At 37.3% G+C, this 9,933-nt stretch overlaps 1 protein-coding gene across 1 annotated transcript in view; it reads left to right on the forward strand.

The window, feature by feature from the left end:
- The window catches only part of LOC123770365 (putative neural-cadherin 2), a 776,166-nt gene that overhangs the window by 673,329 nt on the left and 92,904 nt on the right, over positions 1–9,933 (forward strand). The gene's annotated exons all lie outside the window — the stretch shown is intronic.

The following is a 9,933-nucleotide window of genomic DNA, read 5'->3' on the forward strand; positions in this document are numbered from 1 at the left end:
AGACAGAATGGAAGCAAAGCATCTATGGGATGAAATATCTAGAGCATCTAGATCTAACAGTATTTATGTCATGGGTGACTTTAATTTTAGCGGAATAAACTGGTTGAACAAAACAGGGAATAGTGAAGCAGAAGATTTTCTAGAATTAATTGACGATTGCTTTCTTACGCAACACATTAAGGAACCAACACGGGAAAATAATATTTTAGATTTAGTGTTAACTAACAGGGAAACGCAAATTAATGACATCGAAATAGGGAGTGAGCTAGGGAGCAGTGATCACAAAGAAATCAGATTTAGCATAGAATGGAATAGACCAGTAGGAGAAAATTCTGTTAAAGTGCCAGATTTTCGAAAAGCTGATTTTAATAGCCTAAGAAATTTTTTGGGTCAAATTGATTGGAAAGGCTTGGGTATGGGGTGTGGGCCGGTCTTGGAGCGAGACATGAACCCAGCGATAGGTGACTTAAATGGGGATTTCGATGTGGATTCAATATATAACTTATTTAAGAATATTCTAAACAAAGCACAGGAACGTAGTATACCATACAAATTGAATAGATCGTATACTAATGACCCAAAGTGGATAACAAAGAATTTGAAGAACCTTATAGGTAAAAAGAGAGCTTGGTACAAAAGGATTAAAAATGGGGAGGTCACTTTAGAACAGGAATTCGTACAACTGGTTAGAAATGTTAAAAAAGAGATAAGGAAAGCAAAAAGAAACTATGAAGTTCGCATAGCAGGGCAAGCAAAGACAAATCCTAAAGGGTTTTTTCAGTTATATCGTACTAAGACTAGGGAAAGGATAGGTCCATTAAAAACTGAGACAGGTCAAATAACAGATAGTGATGAAGAGATGAGTAGTATTTTTAATAAATATTTTGTATCTGTATTTACTAAAGAGGAACTTAACAATATGCCTTCAGCCGAACAAGTCTATGTGGGTGGGGACGAGGACAGGTTGACGAGTTTAGCAGTTACCAGGGAGGATGTTCTTAAACAAATAGTAAAACTCAAACCAAACAAATCCCCAGGGCCGGATGAAGTGTTTGCTAGGGTGCTTAAAGAATGCAAAGAGGAGCTTTGTGACCCACTGTCAACCATATTTAATAAATCAATAGAGTCAGGCAGAGTGCCAGAGTTTTGGAAAGTTGCTAATGTGATACCAGTTTTTAAGAAAGGAGATAGATCACTTGCGTCTAACTATCGACCAATTAGCCTAACGTCTATTGTGGGAAAGTTACTCGAATCTATAATAGCAAATAAAATTCGTCTTCATCTTGAAAAACATAAATTAATAATTGAGTCGCAACATGGTTTTATAAATGGCCGTTCATGTTTAACAAATTTGTTATCTTTTTATTCTAGCATTGTTGAGGCAGTTGATAGTGGTAAGGATTGCGATGTTGTATACCTTGACTTTAGCAAAGCTTTTGATACAGTGCCACATGAAAGACTGATTAAAAAAATAGAGTCTCATGGTATTGGGGGTGCTATATTAAGCTGGATTAGGGCATGGCTATACCAAAGGAAACAGAGAGTTAGTATAAATGGAATCAAGTCAGAGTGGGAAAATGTTGTAAGTGGAGTGCCTCAAGGCTCTGTCCTGGGACCTCTGTTGTTTATAATATATATAAATGATTTAGATTCAGGTTTGAGTAGCAACATTTGCAAATTTGCCGATGATACGAAAATCGGTAGGGAAATTAATTCGGAGGAGGACTCACTATCACTTCAAGTTGATCTAGATAGGGTTTTGAAATGGTCAAAGGATTGGCAGATGCAGTTTAATGCTGATAAATGTAAAGTTCTGAGGTTAGGTAATGATGATAGAGTTACAAGATACGAGCTAGATGGTGTTGTGATTGCGAAGTCGGATTGCGAAAGGGATCTGGGAGTTATGATTAGTAAGAATTTAAAACAAAAGGATCAATGCATAAATGTTCGTAATAAGGCAAATCGGACACTTGGATTTATTAATCGCAGCGTTAGTAACAAGACACCTGGTGTGGTTCTCAAGCTATATCTTGCTCTAGTTAGGCCCCATTTAGATTATGCAGTTCAGTTTTGGTCGCCATATTATAGAATGGATATAAATTCACTTGAACGTGTCCAGCGTAGGATGACTAAGTTAGTTCCCCAAATTAGAAATCTTTCATATGAAGAAAGATTAACAAAGCTTAAGTTGCATTCACTGGAAAGGCGAAGAGTTAGGGGTGACATGATAGAGGTTTACAAGTGGATGAATGGACATAACCGGGGGGATATTAATAGGGTATTAAAAGTATCAACACAGGACAGAACACGAAACAATGGATATAAATTGGATAAGTTTAGATTTAGGAAAGACTTGGGTAAATACTGGTTCAGTAACATAAGAACATAAGAACAAAGGTAACTGCAGAAGGCCTATTGGCCCATACGAGGCAGCTCCTATTCTATAACCACCCAATCCCACTCATATACTTGTCCAACCCGTGCTTGAAACAATCGAGGGACCCCACCTCCACAATGTTACGCGGCAATTGGTTCCACAAATCAACAACCCTGTTACTGAACCAGTATTTACCCAAGTCTTTCCTAAATCTAAACTTATCCAATTTATATCCATTGTTTCGTGTTCTGTCCTGTGTTGATACTTTTAATACCCTATTAATATCCCCCCAGTTATGTCCATTCATCCACTTGTAAACCTCTATCATGTCACCCCTAACTCTTCGCCTTTCCAGTGAATGCAACTTAAGCTTTGTTAATCTTTCTTCATATGAAAGATTTCTGATTTGGGGAATTAACTTAGTCATCCTACGCTGGACACGTTCAAGTGAATTTATATCCATTCTATAATATGGCGACCAAAACTGAACTGCATAATCTAAATGGGGCCTAACTAGAGCAAGATATAGCTTGAGAACCACACCAGGTGTCTTGTTACTAACGCTGCGATTAATAAATCCAAGTGTCCGATTTGCCTTATTACGAACATTTATGCATTGATCCTTTTGTTTTAAATTCTTACTAATCATAACTCCCAGATCCCTTTCGCTATCCGACTTCGCAATCACAACACCATCTATGTTTTCTACATTTTGAATGTAGAAAATAGAGAACTATTAGCTGAATATCAAATATATGGATTTAAACTATTTCACACAGATAGATATATTAGACGAGGAGGTGGAGTAGCCATATATGTTAGGGACAATTTGAAATGTAGTCTCAAAGAGGGAATCAAAACAGAGCCACACACAGAAACTATTTGGATTGAATTAAACGAAAAAGCTAATAATATTATAATAGGAGTAATATATAGGCCACCAAATTTAGACAGAATGGAAGCAAAGCATCTATGGGATGAAATATCTAGAGCATCTAGATCTAACAGTATTTATGTCATGGGTGACTTTAATTTTAGCGGAATAAACTGGTTGAACAAAACAGGGAATAGTGAAGCAGAAGATTTTCTAGAATTAATTGACGATTGCTTTCTTACGCAACACATTAAGGAACCAACACGGGAAAATAATATTTTAGATTTAGTGTTAACTAACAGGGAAACGCAAATTAATGACATCGAAATAGGGAGTGAGCTAGGGAGCAGTGATCACAAAGAAATCAGATTTAGCATAGAATGGAATAGACCAGTAGGAGAAAATTCTGTTAAAGTGCCAGATTTTCGAAAAGCTGATTTTAATAGCCTAAGAAATTTTTTGGGTCAAATTGATTGGAAAGGCTTGGGTATGGGGTGTGGGCCGGTCTTGGAGCGAGACATGAACCCAGCGATAGGTGACTTAAATGGGGATTTCGATGTGGATTCAATATATAACTTATTTAAGAATATTCTAAACAAAGCACAGGAACGTAGTATACCATACAAATTGAATAGATCGTATACTAATGACCCAAAGTGGATAACAAAGAATTTGAAGAACCTTATAGGTAAAAAGAGAGCTTGGTACAAAAGGATTAAAAATGGGGAGGTCACTTTAGAACAGGAATTCGTACAACTGGTTAGAAATGTTAAAAAAGAGATAAGGAAAGCAAAAAGAAACTATGAAGTTCGCATAGCAGGGCAAGCAAAGACAAATCCTAAAGGGTTTTTTCAGTTATATCGTACTAAGACTAGGGAAAGGATAGGTCCATTAAAAACTGAGACAGGTCAAATAACAGATAGTGATGAAGAGATGAGTAGTATTTTTAATAAATATTTTGTATCTGTATTTACTAAAGAGGAACTTAACAATATGCCTTCAGCCGAACAAGTCTATGTGGGTGGGGACGAGGACAGGTTGACGAGTTTAGCAGTTACCAGGGAGGATGTTCTTAAACAAATAGTAAAACTCAAACCAAACAAATCCCCAGGGCCGGATGAAGTGTTTGCTAGGGTGCTTAAAGAATGCAAAGAGGAGCTTTGTGACCCACTGTCAACCATATTTAATAAATCAATAGAGTCAGGCAGAGTGCCAGAGTTTTGGAAAGTTGCTAATGTGATACCAGTTTTTAAGAAAGGAGATAGATCACTTGCGTCTAACTATCGACCAATTAGCCTAACGTCTATTGTGGGAAAGTTACTCGAATCTATAATAGCAAATAAAATTCGTCTTCATCTTGAAAAACATAAATTAATAATTGAGTCGCAACATGGTTTTATAAATGGCCGTTCATGTTTAACAAATTTGTTATCTTTTTATTCTAGCATTGTTGAGGCAGTTGATAGTGGTAAGGATTGCGATGTTGTATACCTTGACTTTAGCAAAGCTTTTGATACAGTGCCACATGAAAGACTGATTAAAAAAATAGAGTCTCATGGTATTGGGGGTGCTATATTAAGCTGGATTAGGGCATGGCTATACCAAAGGAAACAGAGAGTTAGTATAAATGGAATCAAGTCAGAGTGGGAAAATGTTGTAAGTGGAGTGCCTCAAGGCTCTGTCCTGGGACCTCTGTTGTTTATAATATATATAAATGATTTAGATTCAGGTTTGAGTAGCAACATTTGCAAATTTGCCGATGATACGAAAATCGGTAGGGAAATTAATTCGGAGGAGGACTCACTATCACTTCAAGTTGATCTAGATAGGGTTTTGAAATGGTCAAAGGATTGGCAGATGCAGTTTAATGCTGATAAATGTAAAGTTCTGAGGTTAGGTAATGATGATAGAGTTACAAGATACGAGCTAGATGGTGTTGTGATTGCGAAGTCGGATTGCGAAAGGGATCTGGGAGTTATGATTAGTAAGAATTTAAAACAAAAGGATCAATGCATAAATGTTCGTAATAAGGCAAATCGGACACTTGGATTTATTAATCGCAGCGTTAGTAACAAGACACCTGGTGTGGTTCTCAAGCTATATCTTGCTCTAGTTAGGCCCCATTTAGATTATGCAGTTCAGTTTTGGTCGCCATATTATAGAATGGATATAAATTCACTTGAACGTGTCCAGCGTAGGATGACTAAGTTAGTTCCCCAAATTAGAAATCTTTCATATGAAGAAAGATTAACAAAGCTTAAGTTGCATTCACTGGAAAGGCGAAGAGTTAGGGGTGACATGATAGAGGTTTACAAGTGGATGAATGGACATAACCGGGGGGATATTAATAGGGTATTAAAAGTATCAACACAGGACAGAACACGAAACAATGGATATAAATTGGATAAGTTTAGATTTAGGAAAGACTTGGGTAAATACTGGTTCAGTAACATAAGAACATAAGAACAAAGGTAACTGCAGAAGGCCTATTGGCCCATACGAGGCAGCTCCTATTCTATAACCACCCAATCCCACTCATATACTTGTCCAACCCGTGCTTGAAACAATCGAGGGACCCCACCTCCACAATGTTACGCGGCAATTGGTTCCACAAATCAACAACCCTGTTACTGAACCAGTATTTACCCAAGTCTTTCCTAAATCTAAACTTATCCAATTTATATCCATTGTTTCGTGTTCTGTCCTGTGTTGATACTTTTAATACCCTATTAATATCCCCCCAGTTATGTCCATTCATCCACTTGTAAACCTCTATCATGTCACCCCTAACTCTTCGCCTTTCCAGTGAATGCAACTTAAGCTTTGTTAATCTTTCTTCATATGAAAGATTTCTGATTTGGGGAATTAACTTAGTCATCCTACGCTGGACACGTTCAAGTGAATTTATATCCATTCTATAATATGGCGACCAAAACTGAACTGCATAATCTAAATGGGGCCTAACTAGAGCAAGATATAGCTTGAGAACCACACCAGGTGTCTTGTTACTAACGCTGCGATTAATAAATCCAAGTGTCCGATTTGCCTTATTACGAACATTTATGCATTGATCCTTTTGTTTTAAATTCTTACTAATCATAACTCCCAGATCCCTTTCGCTATCCGACTTCGCAATCACAACACCATCTATGTTTTCTACATTTTGAATGTAGAAAATAGAGAACTATTAGCTGAATATCAAATATATGGATTTAAACTATTTCACACAGATAGATATATTAGACGAGGAGGTGGAGTAGCCATATATGTTAGGGACAATTTGAAATGTAGTCTCAAAGAGGGAATCAAAACAGAGCCACACACAGAAACTATTTGGATTGAATTAAACGAAAAAGCTAATAATATTATAATAGGAGTAATATATAGGCCACCAAATTTAGACAGAATGGAAGCAAAGCATCTATGGGATGAAATATCTAGAGCATCTAGATCTAACAGTATTTATGTCATGGGTGACTTTAATTTTAGCGGAATAAACTGGTTGAACAAAACAGGGAATAGTGAAGCAGAAGATTTTCTAGAATTAATTGACGATTGCTTTCTTACGCAACACATTAAGGAACCAACACGGGAAAATAATATTTTAGATTTAGTGTTAACTAACAGGGAAACGCAAATTAATGACATCGAAATAGGGAGTGAGCTAGGGAGCAGTGATCACAAAGAAATCAGATTTAGCATAGAATGGAATAGACCAGTAGGAGAAAATTCTGTTAAAGTGCCAGATTTTCGAAAAGCTGATTTTAATAGCCTAAGAAATTTTTTGGGTCAAATTGATTGGAAAGGCTTGGGTATGGGGTGTGGGCCGGTCTTGGAGCGAGACATGAACCCAGCGATAGGTGACTTAAATGGGGATTTCGATGTGGATTCAATATATAACTTATTTAAGAATATTCTAAACAAAGCACAGGAACGTAGTATACCATACAAATTGAATAGATCGTATACTAATGACCCAAAGTGGATAACAAAGAATTTGAAGAACCTTATAGGTAAAAAGAGAGCTTGGTACAAAAGGATTAAAAATGGGGAGGTCACTTTAGAACAGGAATTCGTACAACTGGTTAGAAATGTTAAAAAAGAGATAAGGAAAGCAAAAAGAAACTATGAAGTTCGCATAGCAGGGCAAGCAAAGACAAATCCTAAAGGGTTTTTTCAGTTATATCGTACTAAGACTAGGGAAAGGATAGGTCCATTAAAAACTGAGACAGGTCAAATAACAGATAGTGATGAAGAGATGAGTAGTATTTTTAATAAATATTTTGTATCTGTATTTACTAAAGAGGAACTTAACAATATGCCTTCAGCCGAACAAGTCTATGTGGGTGGGGACGAGGACAGGTTGACGAGTTTAGCAGTTACCAGGGAGGATGTTCTTAAACAAATAGTAAAACTCAAACCAAACAAATCCCCAGGGCCGGATGAAGTGTTTGCTAGGGTGCTTAAAGAATGCAAAGAGGAGCTTTGTGACCCACTGTCAACCATATTTAATAAATCAATAGAGTCAGGCAGAGTGCCAGAGTTTTGGAAAGTTGCTAATGTGATACCAGTTTTTAAGAAAGGAGATAGATCACTTGCGTCTAACTATCGACCAATTAGCCTAACGTCTATTGTGGGAAAGTTACTCGAATCTATAATAGCAAATAAAATTCGTCTTCATCTTGAAAAACATAAATTAATAATTGAGTCGCAACATGGTTTTATAAATGGCCGTTCATGTTTAACAAATTTGTTATCTTTTTATTCTAGCATTGTTGAGGCAGTTGATAGTGGTAAGGATTGCGATGTTGTATACCTTGACTTTAGCAAAGCTTTTGATACAGTGCCACATGTTGTTTGTAGTATGTGTAGGTGATTTGGATTCGGGTTTGAGTGGCAACATTTGCAGGTTTGCCGATGATACGAAAATCGGTGGGGGGGTTGGTTCGGAGGAGGACTCGCTATCACTTCGGGTTGATCTGGATGGGGTTTTGGGGTGGTCGGAGGATTGGCAGATGCAGTTTGGTGCTGATGGGTGTGAGGTTCTGAGGTTAGGTAATGATGATAGAGTTACAAGATACGAGCTAGATGGTGTTGTGATTGCGAAGTCGGATTGCGAAAGGGATCTGGGAGTTATGATTAGTAAGAATTTAAAACAAAAGGATCAATGCATAAATGTTCGTAATAAGGCAAATCGGACACTTGGATTTATTAATCGCAGCGTTAGTAACAAGACACCTGGTGGGGTTCTCAAGCTATATCTTGCTCTAGTTAGGCCCCATTTAGATTATGCAGTTCAGTTTTGGTCGCCATATTATAGAATGGATATAAATTCACTTGAACGTGTCCAGCGTAGGATGACTAAGTTAATTCCCCAAATTAGAAATCTTTCATATGAAGAAAGATTAACAAAGCTTAAGTTGCATTCACTGGAAAGGCGAAGAGTTAGGGGTGACATGATAGAGGTTTACAAGTGGATGAATGGACATAACCGGGGGGATACTAATAGGGTATTAAAAGTATCAACACAGGACAGAACACGAAACAATGGATATAAATTGGATAAGTTTAGATTTAGGAAAGACTTGGGTAAATACTGGTTCAGTAACAGGGTTGTTGATTTGTGGAACCAATTGCCGCGTAACATTGTGGAGGTGGGGTCCCTCGATTGTTTCAAGCACGGGTTGGACAAGTATATGAGTGGGATTGGGTGGTTATAGAATAGGAGCTGCCTCGTATGGGCCAATAGGCCTTCTGCAGTTACCTTTGTTCTTATGTTCTTATGTTCTTATGAAAGACTGATTAAAAAAATAGAGTCTCATGGTATTGGGGGTGCTATATTAAGCTGGATTAGGGCATGGCTATACCAAAGGAAACAGAGAGTTAGTATAAATGGAATCAAGTCAGAGTGGGAAAATGTTGTAAGTGGAGTGCCTCAAGGCTCTGTCCTGGGACCTCTGTTGTTTATAATATATATAAATGATTTAGATTCAGGTTTGAGTAGCAACATTTGCAAATTTGCCGATGATACGAAAATCGGTAGGGAAATTAATTCGGAGGAGGACTCACTATCACTTCAAGTTGATCTAGATAGGGTTTTGAAATGGTCAAAGGATTGGCAGATGCAGTTTAATGCTGATAAATGTAAAGTTCTGAGGTTAGGTAATGATGATAGAGTTACAAGATACGAGCTAGATGGTGTTGTGATTGCGAAGTCGGATTGCGAAAGGGATCTGGGAGTTATGATTAGTAAGAATTTAAAACAAAAGGATCAATGCATAAATGTTCGTAATAAGGCAAATCGGACACTTGGATTTATTAATCGCAGCGTTAGTAACAAGACACCTGGTGTGGTTCTCAAGCTATATCTTGCTCTAGTTAGGCCCCATTTAGATTATGCAGTTCAGTTTTGGTCGCCATATTATAGAATGGATATAAATTCACTTGAACGTGTCCAGCGTAGGATGACTAAGTTAATTCCCCAAATTAGAAATCTTTCATATGAAGAAAGATTAACAAAGCTTAAGTTGCATTCACTGGAAAGGCGAAGAGTTAGGGGTGACATGATAGAGGTTTACAAGTGGATGAATGGACATAACCGGGGGGATATTAATAGGGTATTAAAAGTATCAACACAGGACAGAACACGAAACAATGGATATAAATTGGATAAGTTTAGATT

This window comes from Procambarus clarkii, chromosome 42, assembly GCF_040958095.1.
Source record: "Procambarus clarkii isolate CNS0578487 chromosome 42, FALCON_Pclarkii_2.0, whole genome shotgun sequence".
NCBI lineage: Eukaryota > Metazoa > Arthropoda > Malacostraca > Decapoda > Cambaridae > Procambarus > Procambarus clarkii.